The sequence below is a fragment of the Myotis myotis genome, unplaced genomic scaffold (assembly GCF_014108235.1).
Source record: "Myotis myotis isolate mMyoMyo1 unplaced genomic scaffold, mMyoMyo1.p scaffold_m19_p_1, whole genome shotgun sequence".
Taxonomy (NCBI): Eukaryota; Metazoa; Chordata; class Mammalia; order Chiroptera; family Vespertilionidae; genus Myotis; species Myotis myotis.
This window is the reverse complement of record NW_023416313.1, coordinates 144606954-144626715: the sequence shown is the minus strand read 5'-3', so window position 1 is coordinate 144626715 and position 19762 is coordinate 144606954. Positions and strand designations below refer to the sequence as shown.

The 19762-nt window shown below is 41.0% G+C and overlaps 1 long non-coding RNA gene across 2 annotated transcripts in view; it reads left to right on the top strand.

Annotated features, from left to right (window-relative positions):
- Positions 1-19762, top strand: part of LOC118663511 — a 75671-nt gene that overhangs the window by 43332 nt on the left and 12577 nt on the right. For both annotated transcript variants that reach the window (XR_004970070.1, XR_004970075.1), the window contains one exon: positions 10731-10769. This is a non-coding gene — a long non-coding RNA (uncharacterized LOC118663511). The remainder of the gene's footprint in view (positions 1-10730; positions 10770-19762) is intronic.

The window sequence follows — 19762 nt, the reverse complement described above, 5'->3', positions numbered from 1 at the left end:
ATGTCTCTCTCCTCCCCTTTCCTCTCTGAAATCAATAAAAATATATTTTTTAAAAAATAAATCCTTGTCAATAAGTGGTGTAGGAAAATTGGAAAGCCATATGCAAAAGAATGAAACTAGACTGCTGTTTGTCCCCATGTGCAAAAATTAACTTAAAATGGACCAAAGACATAAATATAAGACCTGAAACAATACATTACATAGAAGAAAACTTAAGCACTAAACTTCTGAAACTTGTTCTTAGAGAAGATTTTATAAATTTGACCCCAAAAGCAAGAGAAGTAAAGGCAAAGGCGAGTAAAGGAGGGAAGTATGAGGGACATCTGTAATAGTGTCAAAAATAAAATAAAACTCTACTTACTACCAACAGTTTAAAAAAAATAAATGAATGGGACTATATCAAACGAAAATCTTCTGCACAGCAAATGAAACTGCCAACAAAACAAAAAGGCAATCAGCAGAATAGAAGAAGGTATTTGCAAACAACAGTCCTGACAAGGGATTAATTTTTAAAAATATGTAAAGAACTCATATAATAAACACCAAACAAATAATCTGGTTGAAACATTGGGCAGAGGCTCTAGACAGATACTTCCCCCAAGAAGATATACAAATGGCCAACAGATGTATGGTAAGATACTCAACTTCATTAGATATTAGAGAAATACAAGTCAAAATTACAATGAGACACCACCTCATACCTGCTGCACTGGCTATTTATCAACAAGACAAGTAATAACTAGTTTTAGAAAGGTTGTGGAGAAAAAGGAACTTTCATTCACTGCTGGCAGGAATGTACACTGGTACAGCCATTATGGAAAATAGTATGGAAGTTCCTAAAAAAATTAAGAATATAGTTATCATATGACCCAGCAACCCCTCTTCTGGGTATATACTCCCAAAATTTGAAAACATTTTTTTGCAAAGATATATGCACCCTTATGTTCATTGCAACATTATTCACGGTGGCCAAGACATGGCAACAACTGAAGTCTCCTTTGACAGATAATTGGAAAAGAAGATGTGGTACATATACACAATGGAATACTACTCAGCCATAAGAAAAGATGAAATACTGCCATTTGCAACAACATAGATGAACCTTGAGAATATCATGCTAAATGAAATAAGTTAGACAGAAAAAATTAAGAGCCATATCGTTTCACTCATATGTGGGATATAAATTGAAAGGAACAAATGAACAAACATAAAAACAAACAAAAACTCATAGACACAGACATCAGTATGGTGGTTACCAGTGGGAAGGAGGATGGAGTAAAGGGTAAAGGGGGTTAAATATATGGTGACAGAAAATTATTCTACTTTGGGTGGTGGGCATACAATGCAATATACAGATCATGTATCATAGAAATGTACACTTGAAATCTATATCATTTTATTAAGCAATGACTCTTCAATAAATATGATTGTTATAAAAAAACACAGAGGTTATGACTCTCATTCTTTTTATAGAATACCTATAGTAGAGATTTAGAGAGCTCCAATAGTGGACATGTCTTATGTTACAGTAGTTGGTACATTATTTATGTAAGCTAGAAATAATCCTATATAATAAAGAGGTAATATGCAAATTAACCCTCACACCATAATGTCATCATAAAATGGCACACTCCGCGCACCTGCTGCCAAGATTCCCTCAGCCCCACCAGCGGGCGGGTCTCAGCTGCTGCTCTGTGCACCTGCTGCCATGGTTTCTGTGGCCCTATCGGGGGTGGGGGGGAGACCCAGTGGCTGCTCCACATGCCTGCCGCTGGGGTTCCCGTGGTCATGCCAGGCAGGGGGTGCGCCTGCCACCGGAGTTCCCTCAGCCCTGCAAGGGGGCATGTCCCCATTGCTGCTCTGCATGGCTTCCCCAGAGTTCCCTCAGCCCCACCAGGGGGCAGGCCCCAGCTGCTTCTCCACGCAGCTTCCACCGGGGTGACATGGCTGGCAGGGGAGGGCAGTTGGGGGCGAGATCAGGCTGGCAGGGGAAGGCAGTTGTGGGCAATTGGGCTGGCAGGGGAGGGAGGTTGGGGGTAATCGGGCTGACAGGGGAGCAGTTTGGCATCCATCAGGCCAGCATGGGAGCGGTTAGTGAGTGATCAGGCTGGCAGGCAGAATCAGTTAGGAGTCAATAGCCCTGGATTGTGAGAGGGATGTCCAAATGCCCACAGGGATCGGGCCTAAACTGACAGTTGGACATCCACTGAGGGGTCCCAGATTGGGATGAGGGACATCTCCCCCCAGTGCACAAATTTTGTGTACCAGGCCTCTAGTCTATCCTATCTAATAAAAGAGAAACATGGTAATTAGCGTACATCTGCTACCCTTCCCATTGGCTAATCAGGGCGATATGCAAATTAACTGCCAACCAAGATGGCGGCTGGCAGCCAGGCAGCTTGAAGTGAACATGAGGCTTGCTTGCTTCAGTGACAGAGGAAACCAACGTTCCCCGCCTGCCTTGCCGGCCTCTGAGCTTGCAGTTTGAAACATAGTTACAAATATAGAAGCTAAACAAAACCCCAGAAACCTGCTTTCAGCCCACCGGGATCTCAGAGCTGGAGTTGATACAGAGTTTCGATTATAGAACCCAAACAAACCAGATACCTGCTTTCAGGAGCAGAGGCCTCAGAGCTGGAGCCAGAGCTAAAGCTGGCCCAGAATAAAAAGAAAAAAAGAAAAAAAGGAGCAGTTGGGAGCTTCAGTCACCCACCAGCCTGAAAACAGCCCTCAGCCCTTCACCCAGACTGGCCAGGCACCTCAGTGGGGACCCCCACCCTGAAGTGTGTGTGACCAGCTGCAAACAGCCATCATCCCCTCACCCAGGCTGGCCAGGCACCCCAGTGGGGACACCCTTCAGGGCAAACCAGCCGGCCCCCACCCGTGCACCAGGCCTCTGTCCTATATAATAAAAGGGTAATATGCCTCCCAGCACCGGGATCAGTGTGACAGGGGGCAGCGCCCAAACCCCCTGATCACCCTGCAGCTCTGTGTGTGACAGGGGGTGGGGCCACAACCTCCCTATCTGCCCTGCTCTGTTCGTGACAGGGGAAGGTGCCCCAAACCCCTGATCAGCCCTGCGCAGTGCCTGATAGGGGGGAGCTCCTCAACCCCCTGATCGCCCTGTGGCTCTGTGTGTGACAGGGTGCAGTGCCCCAACACCCCCCCCCCCCACGGGCCCTGCTCTGTGTGTGACGGTGTAGAGCCATAACCTCCCCATCGGCCCTGCCCTGAGTGTAACAGGGGGCGGTGCCCCAACCCCCCAATTGGCCCTACCCTGAGCATGACTGAGGGTGGCATTGCAACCTCCCGATCCACCCTGCTCTGTGCATGACAGGGGGCGGCGCCCCAACTCCCCAATCAGCCCTGCTCTGAGTCCGACCAGGGGCTGCACCTAGGGATTGGGTCTTCCCTCTGCCACCCAGGAGCAGGCCTAAGCCAGCAGGTTGTTATCTCCCGAGGAGTCCCAGACTGTGAGAGGGCACAGGCCAGGCTGAGCGACCCCCCTCCCCCGAGTGCACAAATTTTTGTGCACCGGGCCTCTAGTCTATATATAAAAGCCTAAGCGACTGAGCCACCTAGCGACTGAATGACCGGTCAACAGGTCGCTATGATGTACACTGACCATCAGGGGACAGACACCAATGCAGGAGCTGCCCCCTGGTGGTCAGTGTGCTCCCACAGTGGGAGCGCCACTCAGTGAGTTTACCAAGCAGCGGCAGCAGCAGCAGGAGCAGTGCGGCCGGGATGAGCCGGAGCAGCGTGGCGCCCGGCCTGGGCTTGGGCCCTCCCTGGCTGTCTGCCGCTTTGCCCACTACCACATCCCTCGGGGGATATCGGACTGCCAGTTTTCGCCCAATGCCCGCATGCTGCCTGCAGGGATCGGGCCAAAACTGGCAGTCCAACATCCCCCGAGGGGTCCTGGATCACAAGAGGGCGCAGTCCAGGCTGAGGGACCCCACTGGTACATGAATCCATGCACTGGGCCTCTAGTGTCTTAAATAATTTTCTTATCTAATCTAAACACATGTAATTTATTGGTAATATTTGAACATTCACTTAAAAATTTGTTTTTATTTGGATATAGGTATAAGCCAGTGATGGCGAACCTATGACACGCGTGTCAGAGGTGACACGCAAACTCATTTTTTTGGTTGATTTCTCTTTGTTAAATGGCATTTAAATATATAAAATAAATATCAAAAATATGTCTTTGTTTTACTATGGTTGCAAATATCAAAAAATTTCTATATGTGACACGGCACCAGAGTTAAGTTAGGGTTTTTCAAAATGCTGACACGCCCAGCTCAAAAGGTTCGCCATCACTGGTATAAGCAGTCTTCTACTGCAGTAGGTGAGGTCACTGTAAGACAGGCTGGCAAACTACTAAATGAATGGCTATTCCTGTATTATATCTGACATCACCCAGAGCGTAAAATTTTGATTCTCTTCAGCAAATATAGGAAAAGGTCCTAGAGTTTTCAGACCCCTATTAGTATCTGCTGCCATTAAGGTGTTTATAGCAAATAGTAAAGGAAGCTATATAATTAACCTGGTGTAGTAAGATGAATATTGGCCTGCCAGATAGGGTCCCTCCATTTGAATTAGACTGTCTATATGACTGTGGGCAAAACATGTCATTTTCTACAGTCATAGTCTTTTCATCAGTTAAATGAACTGTTCCTATCAATGATACTCAGCCACTGTTCTAGGTTTGTGATTCTATGGATTTTTTAATGAACAAATTAATTTTTTTATCTCTGAAAAATGGCAGATGGGCCCTACTTGCTCTGGTTGCCAAAATGATCATAGTGTACATAACTGGACAATCAACATAATTTGTTCTTTTTCTGTGTCTGGAATATTTCTAAATAAAACCAGAGCTGCCCCCCCCCCCCCCCCCCCCCCCCGCCCACCACCACCACAAATACATTGTAATTGTCTCCATTTATTGGCATAGGTATAAATGGGAATTTCTCCTGACTTTTATTCCACCTTTCTCTTGCCTATCTCTTTCTCCTAGAAAACAGTATTTTTTTCCCTAAATGATCACATCTCTTTGTAGTGCAGAGTAATTAAATATTGAAAAGCAAAGTGTTACTTGCTGCCAAGATCTCTTAAGAATGTTCAACTGTATTTTAGTTGAACTTGAAGGTTTATAAAAAATTTTGTCACACTCTTCATACAACACTAAAATATTAATGCTGACAATGATGTGACTATAATAATTTTAGTAGGAGTAATTTCAGATGGTAAATAGTCTTGCAAATGACTGATAAAAACCACTGTCATATCTATGAGAATTTGAAAATCTTGTAACCATTTTTCCTATTTAAAGGCATATTCAGGTGGCTAAAAATATTTTTTAATATTGTTAGTGAAAAACATATGTATCTCAGGATATTTATAACTTTATCTGGGAAATATGTGTTGCCACACACTATATACCTTTAATGCTTTTATAGTTCAAATTATATCAAGGTGATTGGAGCTTTTCTAGCATTAGAGTAAAAGTTTTTATTTGCCTGGTGGGGTAGAGGGAACCATTCAGGAGAATAAGTTGATCAAGCAATTGTATAACATTTTGGAAATATTCATTTCCCACCATTTGAATTTCACTTCTGACAGACTGCTTTTCACATGCTAGCAGATTAGAATATGTAATTAGATCAGACCTTTGTAGCCAATTTTCCTCATTCTTTTTTCCCCATGAAATTCTGTGCTTTTACAAAACATTTTTTAAAAATTAACAATTACATTGAATTTTACAAATTTAAAAATATATACTTGGATGCTTTTTTAAAAAATATATTTCTTTATTGATTTCAGAGAGGAAGGGAGGAGAGAGAGATAGAAACATCAATGATGCAAGAGAATCATTGATCGGCTGCCTCCTGCACTCCCCGCACTGGGGATGGAGCCCGCAACCCAGGCATGTGCCCTTGGCTGGAATCGAACCTGGGACCCTTCAGTCCACAGGCTGACACTCTATCCACTGAGCCAAGCCAGCTAGGGCACTTGGATGCTTTTTAAAAAATAATTAAGATAGTCCAGCCACTGTGGCTCAGTGGTTGAGTGTCGAACTCTGAACCAGGCGGTCAGGGTTGGTTCGACTCCTGGTCAGGACACATGGCCAGGTTGAGGGCTCGATCCCCAGTGTGGGGTCTGCAGGAAGCAATGGATCAATGATTCTCTTTCATCATTGATGTTTCTATTTCTCCCTCCCTCTACCTTCCTCTCTAACACCAATAAAAATTCTATTTTAAAAAAATAATTAAGATAAAATTATTTTAAAGTATAATTTTTTGAAAGTATTATCATCCCGAAATTGTATCTTGCAAATTGTGTCTTATTACCACTCCCATATATTCAGGATGAGAAGCAAAACAAATAAAATGAAACAGAACAAAACAAAACATAGCTAAAATCTAGGGGAATATAATCTCTAATGAAACAAGATGTTAAAAAAGTCTTGAGTTTATATTGGTGGTAGAAAAGGCAGGTGGGAAAAGTAGATGAATACATACATACAATTTAAAGTTGATCCAAAAATCTTAGTGCAGTCTATAACATCAATCAGTAGAAATACAATGGTTGCCAAAATTTTATAATGACTACTAACACTAACCAAAATAAAAGATGCTATTCTCCTTTCTGTTAGTCCCCTTTTTCTACATCTGTAATAATAAAAGCGTAATATGCAAATCGACCCAACAGCCAAACAGCGGAATGACCGTCCAGATGACCACGCTATGGCACTCACTGGCGCCAGGCCAGGCCAGGCAGGTACGATGCAATTGGTCAGGGGCCTGGCCATTGCCCCACAATCGCCCCTCAGAGAAAGAAAGGCCCAGGCCACTGACTGGCGGGGAGATCCATCGGAGGGCTCCGTAATTGCCCCAAACAGGAGGCCCAGGCCACCCTCTGTGGGGCAATTGATTGGGGGGCTCTGCAGAACCGGGGAACCAAGGGTGTGTGGCCGCGGATGCAGTGCAGGCGGGGCCGCGGGGCCATAAGGCAGCCGAGGCTGGGAGGCAGCTGGGGCTGTGAAGGCCTACCCTTGTACCAATTTTGTGCATTGGCCTCCGGTATGTGATAATTAGCAGTAAAATTGAAGACAACAACAAGAAAATAAGTGATCTTGGAAAATCCATTAAATTGATCACCATTTTCTAACAGTTGTTTACTGGTTGTGTGGTAACATTTTTTTCCTTGCCTTCCTGTAGGTTATGCACTGTGTTATATTTGTCTTGGGTAAAACATCTAGCATATCATAGGAATTTCAAATAGCAAATGATAAGGTGATTGTTTTTTTTTTTTTAAATATATTTTATTGATTTTTTTACAGAGAGGAAGGGAGAGGGATAGAGAGCCAGAAACATCGATGAGAGAGAAACATCGATCAGCTGCCTCCTGCACACCCCCTACTGGGGTTGTGCCCGCAACCAAGGTACATGCCCCTGACCGGAATCAAACCTGGGACCCTTGCGTCCACAGGCAGACGCTCTATCCACTGAGCCAAACCAGTCAGGCAGGTGATTGGTTTTGATTACCTATGTATCTTAATAGCCCTAACAAATAGTGCATAACATCATTTCTTTTTCCCAAAGGAGGAAGAGAAATATAGATAAAAGCAGCTTAAGTGGTTGAGTTATATAGCATGGTCATTAAATCTTTTCTAAATAAATAGCCTTTTAAAGAGTTGGCAGTCTTATGAAAAGAATGAGAGTTCTGATGAGGAAACCTGGATTTTTTTCTCAGCACTATGTGAATATATATTCTTGAGGAAGTTACTGAAAACCTCCCTGTGCTTACTTAACAGTAAAATAAGATGATAGGATTAAATGATCTCAAAGCTCCTTTTCAATTCAGGTAGTCTGTGAAATAATAATGGTACCTAAGACATAGCACTTAGCATGTGTCAGACCCTGTGGGACATTATCACTTTCAGAGTTTTACATGGATTGTGTAATTGTTAACCCTGTGAAGCATGTACTACTATTAGTTGGATTTTATGAGAAAAGTGAAGCTTAGCAATTTAAGTTTCTTAAAGAATTTCATGCCTGGGAGCAGCAAAGTTGCATTTTTAAAGGAGTTCTGATTTCTGAGTTTACCAGCTTAAGGGTCATATTCTACATTCTCCCCGAAACATTATTCACAAGCCAGTTAATGAAAGATCAGAGAGAGGCCGAAAACCAGGATACAGCCTTTATTAGAGGAGAAGGACCTTCCGGGCTGTCTCGCAAGGGGAGAACAGCAGCATGTGCAGAGGTGAGCACGACTTTTGAGGGGCAGCATGGGAAGGAATGGGGGCTTAGTGTACTCGGCGCATGCTGATTGGTGGCTTAATGTATGGTCCATATAGGAACAAGGGCTTAGGGCAGTGATGGCGAACCTTTTGAGCTCAGCATGTCAGCATTTTGAAAAACCCTAACTTAACTCTGGTGCCGTGTCACATATAGAAATTTTTTGATATTTGCAACCATAGTAAAACAAAGATTTATATTTTTGATATTTATTTTATATATTTAAATGCCGTTTAACAAAGAAAAATCAACCAAAAAAAATGAGTTCGCGTGTCATAGGTTCGCCATCACTGGCTTAGGGTATTTGGCAGGTGTGGATTGGTGGTCCAATGTATAGTCCATATAAGGTACATAGTTAGTCACTCAGGTATTTCTGGGCTGCAGGTTACGTCATACTCCGCCCACCTTTTGGGGGGAAGGGAGGATCTATCAGTTAAGACTCAGGAAGTCACAAGTGTGTGAAACCTGCCTTCTTTCAAATTTTACTTTCCCTCTGTTTTTTTTGCTCCACTCAACCATACTTCCTCCTTGGTTAGCATTTTCCGTCTGTTCTCACTCTTTAGTGTAAACAAGACAGTGGCACACCTTCTAATGGACTATTTCTACTATTTTCTAGAGACTGCCCATGCAGTCATTGAACGTGGATCAGAGGGAAGTTTCATGGATATTATAAATGAACAGTCAAGGGAGAGTCTTTTGTAGCAAAATTATAGGAGTGTCTCCTTAGGTCAAAGTCAAAGTAAGGATGAATTAACTCCCAAAGCAATTTTGAAAAGGTGAAATTCAATGATATTGCAGTTGTTGGACCAGGTGTTAAAATGTTATTGGGTGTTAATTTAATTTTCATCCTGTCAACACTCATCTGAACTGTAACAGCTGCTAAACACGGTTCCACAAGAGCAAACCATCCTCACAGAGGAAGCAGATGCCTAATCAATAGGGCCAATAGAAATGTATGGCTCAGCTAAGCAACCTGCACAAAGGGGAATGAATCCCATAGGACTCTGTCTTACCTGAATGGAAAAGAATTTTAAAGATAGTGAGGCTATTCAAGCAGTAAGAACAGGAGACTGAAAGTCTTAGGTTGGCTTCCTATTGACTTTTTTTTTTTTAATTCTGCATGAACTTGGATTAGAAAATGCCTTGGTTTCCTCTGTCCTTAGCTTTCAGAGATATTGAGGATGTTGTTTCAAGTGTATTGCTGTTGACGACTGGAACCTGGATTCTTTGTCTGCCGGAGTTGGAGAATGAATCCACGGACAGAAGGTGGTAGAGCAAAGGTGGAGATTTATTGAAGGACAAGTACAGACTCGCACGTGGGGAGAGAGAAAGAGTCCCACTGAGTTTCTTTTCCTAAGGCTTATAAAGGCTGCAGATCTTAGTGCCTTGATATCCCCTGATTGGTCACCATTCCGACTGGTTACTATAGTAACTCCTGAGCTCAAAGGTCAAACTTCACATGGGACACCCCTTCACCCCCTTCCTTATTGTTTTCCTATTCCCTTTGGTCTTTCTCCTCCTGTTGGATGAAGGGCTTCCTTCCTTTTATTTTGTAAATATAGACCTTTTGCTTTTCCCAGCTCCCTCATTCTATGGAAATGCACCTGTTGCAGCTTTTCAGCTTCCCTGTTCTATGGAAATATACCTTCTGCTGCTCTGCAGCCCTGTGCTTCTTCCATAGTCCTCTTAATTTCTAAAATTTCCTAAAACCCGTCTTTTTCACCCCAAAATTCCTGTTTCACTATCTTTACTGCTATTATCATCCAACATACCTTGCACAATTCAGAATAAAAATCAACTTAAGAGAACTACCTTCCTTTAAGTCCTAACATTTAAGAGATCATGAGGATGATGGAGTATTTAACAGCTGTTCTTCATTGCATCCTTGGGTGAATAGGAACAGATGACATAATTTGAAGAGGCATTTAGGATTTGAATACTTTCTTGACTACTATACTTACTAATATAGTACAACATGTAATTTCACATTCTGGAGATTTTCAAACAGAAGGGTAGATTTCTCTGTCTATGCCAATTGTAATGTTACCTAGGAACTGTGGTTTGGCTATACTACCTCTTAAGGTTGATTATGCCATTAATTTAATCATTTCTATGTAAGTTAGTATGTCTCATTTAGAATATCACCATTTTTATGCATCTCAGACTTGGCTATAAATCCTTCTGGGATTATGTGGTGATATGCCAGGGATTCTCTGAATTATCCTGAACAGGAGAGTTAAGGTACCCTGGAACTTCAATATTATGAGGTTTAAGAATATTTTAAATAAGTGAAAAAATTAGATTTAAAGGAGTAGAATGCAAATTTTTCATGGATATTAACATTATGCATCTTTTAAACAGTTTGAATATTGAGATAAACCTCTTTGGCTTACAAAACACACTTGGCAATTATTCTCCTTTTAGTGATTATCAGGAGAAAGGTTCACTATGGCTGCTTGACAGGTATGTACTCCTGGAGGAGATCTTTGATTTTCATGGGCTTGTTCAATGTCAAATAAAGTAAAAAACACAAAACAGAGAAACACCTGTCCTCTACTTAAAATTTCACAGTGTTTCTATTGTTCTTTACCTTCTTCTCTCAACTCCTAAAGAAAGTAAAAGCTTTAAGGAAGCATGCAGGGGGGTTATTTTATCCTATGTTGGAACAGGGGTTCTGTGCCCTTAATGTGTAAAAGATATTAGTCTTCAGAAAATAAAATAATTGAGGCATTTGGACTGATTAACTGGCCTTTTATATTTTCTGGATCTGAGTTATAATTGGGGAGAATTCAAAATACTATCAGGGGCACATTGGGAATTTTTTGTCATGAAATTCTTATCCCAAACATAAATGCAAATAAGGCAGGTTAGCGGAATTGAGCCAGGCTTTTAATAGAACAATAATTTTTAAATGGCTCTTTGGAGCTCTTAGTAGATAAACAAAATGTAAAAGTAAGAATTATATTTCTTAGCATTTATCTGAAACTGGGGACAAAAGCCACTATTGCTTACATTAGCACGACAACATACTAAATGGTTCCCGTTTTGTGTTAGGTATTTGAAAAGCCTAAAATTTGGTTCAGGAATACAATATCAGGAATTCTTTCTTTATTTCCTGTTTCCTCTTCCCTTCTCATCTGTCTTTCTTTGCCCTCATCCCTTCCCCCTACTGGTAAGAAATGAATGTAGATAAAACACTTTGACGAATGGATTTTGTACAAATTCAGTGAAAAAGATGCACTTACAAGTTAAATCAGGTTTCTCAGTGTGTTAACACATTATCAAATTCATTTATAACCTGTATTCTCTTGGCTGTAAATGAATTTCATTATAGAATTTATATAAAATAGATAATAGATTAATGAATGTTATTATTTCTTTACTTTCACTAATTAGGTTATTACTAAGTGAGATCAGCTAAATTCTGAAGCTTTTAATGAAAGATTGATGTAGCTTTTGTGAGCCCTTGAAATCTTATTTCTTTGTTCTATTACTGTAATATATATCTGCTTTCATCATTAACACTTGATATTTAAATCAAATTAGAGGGTACTTTTAGTGAAATGATCAGCCTTATAAAATTTGTGAAAATAGTTAAAACGAGTCAGTCTGGAACCCCCCTCATGGACTGGATGCCAGAAACAATCAGCATTCGGGAGCTAATGAAGTTTTTCTACTAAAGAAGGGGGGTTAGCTGGGAGAACCAAGATGGCGGCATAGGTTAACGCCGGAGTTTGCTGCTTTGAACAACTACTTCAAAAGTGAAACCAAAAAACGGAAGGGACATCACCCAGAACCACAGGAACGCTGGCTGAGTGGAAGTCCTACAACTAGGAGGAAAGAGAAACGCATACGGACACTCAGAGGAGGCGCAGTGCTGAAGTCAAATTCTGAGGTGCGGAGTGCGCCGAGCGGGCTGGCGGCGGCGGGCGCTGTTGGCGTTTTCAATCGGGAGGGAGTCGCAGACTCTGAGCTCCAGATCCGGGCGAGTCTCTAGGGACCCTGACTCAAACGGGAGAAGCGGGACTGTCTGGCTTTGGTCAGAGCGAGTGCAGCTTTCTCTCTGAGCTTTGCAGCGGGTGCTGGGACTCAGAGAGGCAGAGCCCCTGGGGACAGGACTGAGAGCCGCCATAACTGCTCTCTCCGGCCCACCCTGTTGATCCTGTGCGACCCGCCCCCCCCAAGCCCTGCACACAGGCATTTGCCGGATAGCCTCAGGCAAAGGCTAGATTAGCACCTCCCTAGAGGACAGAAGTTCTCTCACTGCTGACACAGCTGATTCTCATAGCCACTTGGCCTGGAGGTCAAACCCTCCCTGGAATTAGCTACAACAATCAAGATTTAACTATAAGACTGCGAACAAAGACCACTAGGGGGTGCACCAAGGAAGCATAACAAAATGCGGAGACAAAGAAACAGGACAAAATTGTCAATGGAAGATATAGAGTTCAGAACCACACTTTTAAGGTCTCTCAAGAACTGTTTAGAAGCCGCCGATAAACTTAATGAGATCTACAAGAAAACTAATGAGACCCTCGATCTTATATTGGGGAACCAACTAGAAATTAAGCATACACGGACTGAAATAACGAATATTACACAGACTCCCGACAGCAGACCAGAGGAGCGCAAGAATCAAGTCAATGATTTGAAATGCGAGGAAGCAAAAAACACCCAACCGGAGGGGCGGAATGAAAAAAGAATCCAAAAATGCGAGGATAGTGTAAGGAGCCTCTGGGACAGCTTCAAGCGTACCAACATCAGAATTATAGGGGTGCCAGAAGATGAGAGAGAGCAAGATATTGAAAACCTATTTGAAGAAATAATGACAGAAAACTTCCCCCACCTGGTGAAAGAAATGGACTTACAGGTCCAAGAAGCGCGGAGAACCCCAAACAAAAGGAATCCAAAGAGGACCACACCAAGACACATCATCATTAAAATGCCAAGAGCAAAAGATAAAGAGAGAATCTTAAAAACAGCAAGAGAAAGAAACTCAGTTACCTACAAGGGAATACCCATACGACTGTCAGCTGATTTCTCAACAGAAACTTTGCAGGCCAGAAGGGAGTGGCAAGAAATATTCAAAGTGATGAATACCAAGAACCTACAACCAAGATTACTTTATCCAGCAATGCTATCATTCAGAATTGAAGGTCAGATAAAGAGCTTCACAGATAAGGAAAAGCTAAAGGAGTTCATCACCACCAAACCAGGATTATATGAAATGCTGAAAGGTATCCTTTAAGAAGAGGAAGAGGAAGAAAAAGGTAAAGATACAAATTATGAACAACAAATATGCATCTATCAACAAGTGAATCTAAGAATCAAGTGAATAAATAATCTGATGAACAGAATGAACTGGTGATTATAATAGAATCAGGGACATAGAAAGGGAATGGACTGACTATTCCTGGGGGGGAAAGGGGTGTGGGAGATGCGGGAAGAGACTGGACAAAAATCGTGCACCTATAGATGAGGACAGTGGGTGGGGAGTGAGGGTGGAGGGTGGGGCGGGAACTGGGAGGAGGGGAGTTATGGGGGGAAAAAAAAGAGGAACAAATGTAATAATCTGAACAATAAAGATTTAATTAAAAGAAAAATAGTTAAAACAAAGTTTATAGATTTTTTTATTCTTTCTCTTTCAACTAAAAGGCTTTAGAAAGAGAAGCAAACTCCTTACAGCTCTTTACTCTGTTTCCAATGACTTAAGTTAAAAAATTAATAATTTCAGGTGTCACTATTTTTTTATTTTTAAAAAAATATATTTTATTGATTTTTTACAGAGAGGAAGGAAGAGGGATAGAGAGTTAAAAACCTCAATCAGCTGCCTCCTGCACACTCCCTACTGGGGATGTGCCCGCAACCAAGGTACATGCCTTTGACCGGAATCAAACCTGGAACCCTTCAGTCCGCAGGCTGACGCTCTATCCACTGAGCAAACCCGTTAGGGCAGGTGTCACTTTATTATGACCATGCTGTCAAGTAAGTAGTGTGGTTGTGTAAGAGAGTAGAGTTAAAAATAAGAGACAAAGGAGGAGATTGGGAGAATGCCAGCAAGACACTCTATGAAAACACCTGTGAGATTTAGACATGATTTAGATTTTAATTGATTAGTTCACATTAATAACTTAGTGGGGAAGATACTAACATTCATGTCTTCACTTATTTTTATATATATAATTTATATAGGTTTGAGGGTTTATTGTAAATTTTTTAATATAAGGTTATCATACAAATAATTATTCATTGCCTTTCTTTCAGGGAACCTGAGTTCAAATACACCACTTAGTAAATGTACTAACATACACTTATCCTTTAAGTTTTATGCTTAAATTTTAGAGTAGCTTATTTTTTTCTTTTAGAATAAGGTTGAGTTCTTTTTTAACACCTATAATGAATCATTTAGTGTTTACTGTCTTCTTCAGTGTACCTCTATGCTAATTATAGTACCTGGTACATGATTCTCGAACTTAATTTGTTCTGGAAGGCTGTCCGAAAACCAAATCATTTTTTCCCACTAGAAATAATGTAAATTGAATTAATCCGTCCTAGACCCCCAAATGATTCCCTGTTTTAATCTCTCTTATATTACAGTACATCGTCTCATGTACTGTTTAATCTATAAATAAACACTTTAAAAACAAAAAGGAGCCCTAGCCGGTTGCTCAGTGGTTAGAGTGTCAGCCCCATCAGGAGCATATACCTTGGTTGCAGGTTTGATTCCTGTCCCGAGTCGGGGAACATGAGGGAGGCAACCAATCGCTGTGTCTCTCACATGGATGCTCCTCTCTCTTTGTCTCTCCCACTCCCTTCCACTCTCTAAAAATCAATGGCAAAAATATCCTCAGGTGAGGATGAACAACAACAAAAATAAATAAATAAAAACAAAAAGGACATGAAATGTAAATAAAGATTTAACAAAAAGGAAATGAAATGTACAGTAAAAAATGAAAATTTAATAAGCAGAAATAAAAGCAAAAAAAAGCCATGAAAATATTCACAGCACAATTTCCTGAGATATTAACAACATGAGCGTTAGCAGGAAAACTGACTCATACTCGGGCATTCTCTCTTTTGTAGCCTGAGAGATGTGGGACTGATCATACAAGCGTCAGCGTGAAAGGGTTGTCAGGTTGAGAAGGGAATTGTTGGCAATGGGAGACATTTGAGAACCGAGGTTTGACTGTACTCCTTTATATTTATTTGAAACAGCTAATCTGCATTTGCTAGTTGAAAAAACAACACAGAGATTAAGATTTGCGCAGGATCTCATGATCTCTTAAATCTCTAGAATCCTCATTTGCTGAGTTTTATTCTAATACTCTTCTTACGGTAATACTATGATCCTTAAACTTAAATATACCCTATGGCTAATGAAAGCTGAAAGTTAAGACATACATCTAAGCACAAACCTGGAATTATATACTTTTGGATCTTGCACTAATCCTTTTATGAATAAATTCCAAAAGTTTACTTACATAAGTATGAGATCTCTGCAAAAGTTGTCTTTTTGTTTCATAACTCTAAAAGTATTTACTGAGGTTGTTTTAAAGTATATTTCCAAGAGATGTAATGCAACATTGTTGTTGAGATTTCTGTATTTTGCTTTTTCTTCACAGCACTTATTATTACTTTGCATGTGTATGTATTTTTTGTGTACGTTGTTCCGTCCAAAATGGAAACTCCATGAGAGGTAGGATTTTTGTCTGGGTGGTTCACTACTGGATCCCTTCTTAGAACAGTGCCTAGCACAGCACTGGTTCCCAGTTAGTGCTGGATAAGTAACTGAGTGTTGGATAAGTAACATACTTGTGGGTGATCATCCGTGGCTCTACACTGAGCTTCAGTCTTGGAGAATTCTATGGTCTAACTTAAGTGACCCTATTGCAAGCCTTGAACCAGACTTCCTGGTAATTGTGCTAGCAATATCTTCATTCTGGTTGTGGCTTTGGTTTTTTCCTATGTCTTTGGTCCAAGTGAGTTAACTGTGAAATTACATTGTGGCTAGACATTACTGTAGAATCTGCTGCCACTGTTATTGTAGGATTTTAAGGTTGTGTCATTTGTTGTTGCTGATAAGGAGTGGCTTGTAGGATAGACCAAAGATGAATCCTTGCTCCTTAGGTGTCCTCAAATTCAGAGATCTATAGCAAGGTAGGCTTGCCTGTGTAGGCCATAGACTGGCGAGGTTTACCTCAGAGGTGGATAATTGAAATGATACAGATATACTGTACTTCAATTACATAAAATAAAATAATAGTATAATGCATTAACCAATCTGTGGGAAAGATCAACCATTTTGTGGAACAGAAGCATTCAATATAAATGAAAGAGCTTACTCTAAGCTATCATTGTTACTTATTGCTGTAATCTAATTTTGACTTTAAATCCCAAGCCTAAGTACTTCACTTACTGGAGATCTTTTAATAGTATCAGATGGCCCTTGGTTTTCCTAAAAATTAAGACTTTCTTTCTATGTGCAGATGTTGAAGATTTACTTTATTAGGTAGGCCAAATGACTGCAGAATCAATTTCTATGTCTTAATAGATAGGAACTATCACAAGGATAATGTAACTACGGCATGTTTCCAAGAAATGATTTGGGAATAGATTTTATTGAACAAAATATATTCATAGCATGTGACTGCTCTGTAAATTTTGGTGTATAGTAATAGAATCTGTGTTGGTTTGCAGACGCAAGGAAGAAAAAATAATTTGCTGCTATGCTATGGTAATAATAAGATCCTGGAGGGACATCAGGCTAAAAATAATTTATTGAAACCACCCTCGATTTCTAAAGACATTTCTGAGTTGCATTCAGAACATAGCCATTGATTAAAAAGTGTGGTTCGAGAAGGCAAAAGAGGCCAATTTTCCTGCAAACAAATTAAGAGATGCATATTGACTGCAGGGAAGTACGTCATCACTGAGAAATCGAAAGCAATGGGACTTTAGGAAATCAATCAGCAGTCCAGTCAAATTAGATTTTTTCCATGCTTCGTTTCTGGAACCCTATTTGGAATGTACATATTTTTGGCAGATATAAACTTTTTGCTTCTATAGTAAACCTAGGTCAATAAAATGAATAGAGAGACAGGTTACAGCTTTAACACATTCATATCACATATGTTCAGAATCCTAAATGAACACAGAAAGCCCTTGAAACCCTATGACAATGTACATCCTTCTGCGATGAGTTTTGTCCCAGTGACCCACATTTCTTAGCAGTCCAGTTTGGGTGCCCTTTGGGAAGATATGGCTCTCCAATCTGAGATTAACAATCAGCGTGCCACATTTCCTTTAACCTTGGGAATGAGGGGGGGAGGGGTATCTTTTCAATACATAAAAAGACAGTAGCACTACCTTGTAATCATTTCTATATGGAGCTATATGCTATAAGACCTCAAGTTCATTCTTTCTTCCTGTAATAATGATAGGAATGAATATTTAAATAGCATGATTAGTTGGATCTGATGCACATAATGATTCATTTGGGCATACATAACTGCTCACTAAGAATTGTGATTCTAGATGCCACTTGTATGATTTTTAAGATAATAAACCAGAGAGTTTATAGTTAACAAGTTCACAATTTGCCTCGGATTTTTTATCTTAAAGATTGTGATACACACTTTTCTTTTTAGAAATCTTAAAAAAAAAAAAAAAACTTTGAGAGAGTTAAAACCTATCTCCAAATATATCAAACTAGGATATATTAGGTGGTTAAAAAATGGGACTGAGGTGTATAGTAAGTTAGTCTTAAAATACATGAGTTAAATTCAACTCAAGTTTCATTGAATACTCTGTATAATGCCCTGTGCTAGCTGCACTGAGTAGAAAAATGCATTTGACACAGTTTTTATTCTCAGAGATTATGCACTGTGTTCAGTAAGCCTCATAAATCAGCGGTGGCACAGATTGGAGTGTATTTCTTATCAGAAAAGGTTCATTGTCCTATAACTGACCTAGAACAATGAAATTGGTTTTACTTTTTCTTTATTTTAGAATGTATTATTAGGGATATTAAAAGCAATAACACATATGCATTTTATAATTACGAAAGCAAGTCATGTCAAGAGTAGAAAATTTGAGCCCAGCTAGCTTGGCTCTGTAGTTGAGCATTAACCTATAAACCAGGAGATCACTGTTTGATTCCTCATCAGGGCACATGCCCAGGTTGCGGGCTTGATCCTCATCCTCAGTGTGGGATGTGCAGGAGGCAGCCGATCAATGAATCTCTCTCATCATTGCTGTTCCTATCTCTCTCTCCATCTCCCTTCATCTCTGAAATCAATAAAAAATAGTAGAAAAGTTGAATAGCATGGATTAACTAAAAAAAGAAAATTAAGCCCTAGCTGGTTTGGCTTGGTGGATAGAGCGTTGGCCTGCGGACTGAAGGGTCCCTGGTTCGGTTCTGGTCAAGGGCACGTACTTTGGTTGCAGGCACATCCCCAGTGGGTGGTGTGCAGGAGGCAGCTGAGCTGATGTTTCTCTCTCATGGATGTTTCTGACTCTCTATCCCTCTCCCTTCCTCTCTGTAAAAAATCAATAAAATATATTTTATATATATATATTGATTTTTTACAGAGAGGAAGGGAGAGAGATAGAGTCAGAAACATCTATGAGAGAGAAACATCAATCAGCTGCCTCCTGCACATCTCCTACTGGGGATGTGCCCGCAACCCAGGTACATGCCCTTGACCGGAATCGAACCTGGGACCCTTCAGTCCACAGGCTGATGCTCTATCCACTGAGCCAAACTGGTTTTGGCTCAAAATATATTTTTTAAAAAAAAGAAAATTAAAAGCATTTATGATTCTACTAGAGGCCTGGTGCATGAAATTCATGCATGGGCGTGGGGAGATGTGGCCCTCAGCCCAGCCTGCACCCTCTCCAATCCAGGACTACTGGCTCCCAACAGCTCGCCTGCCTGCCCTTCTGATTGCCTCTAGCCATTCCTCTACCAGCCTGATCGATGCCTAACTGCTCCCCTTCTGGCCCGATTGCTCCTAACTACTCTTCCCTGCCTGTCTGGTCACCCCTAACTGCCCTCTCCTGCTGGCCTGGTCACCCCCAAATGCCCTCCCCTGCAGGCCTGGTCCTCCCCAACTGCCCTTCCCTGTAAGCCTGGGTCCCCTCCAACTGCCCTCCCCTGCAGGCCTGGTTCCCCCCAACTGCCCTCCCCTGCAGGCTTGGTTCCCCCCAACTGCCCTCCCCTGCAGGCCTTGTCACCCATAACTGCCCTCCTCTGCCGGCCATCTTGTGGTGGCCATTGTGTCCACATGGGGGTGGCCATCTTGTATGTTGGACTGTTGGTCAATTTGCATATTACTCTTTTATTAGATAGGATGAGCACTTCAATATAGAGGTAAGCCCTATTGGCTGCTGTTGACAAAAGATATTTCTAATATTTTTTCCAGCTTTGTTTCAAGATTATGGAATAAACCTATGTC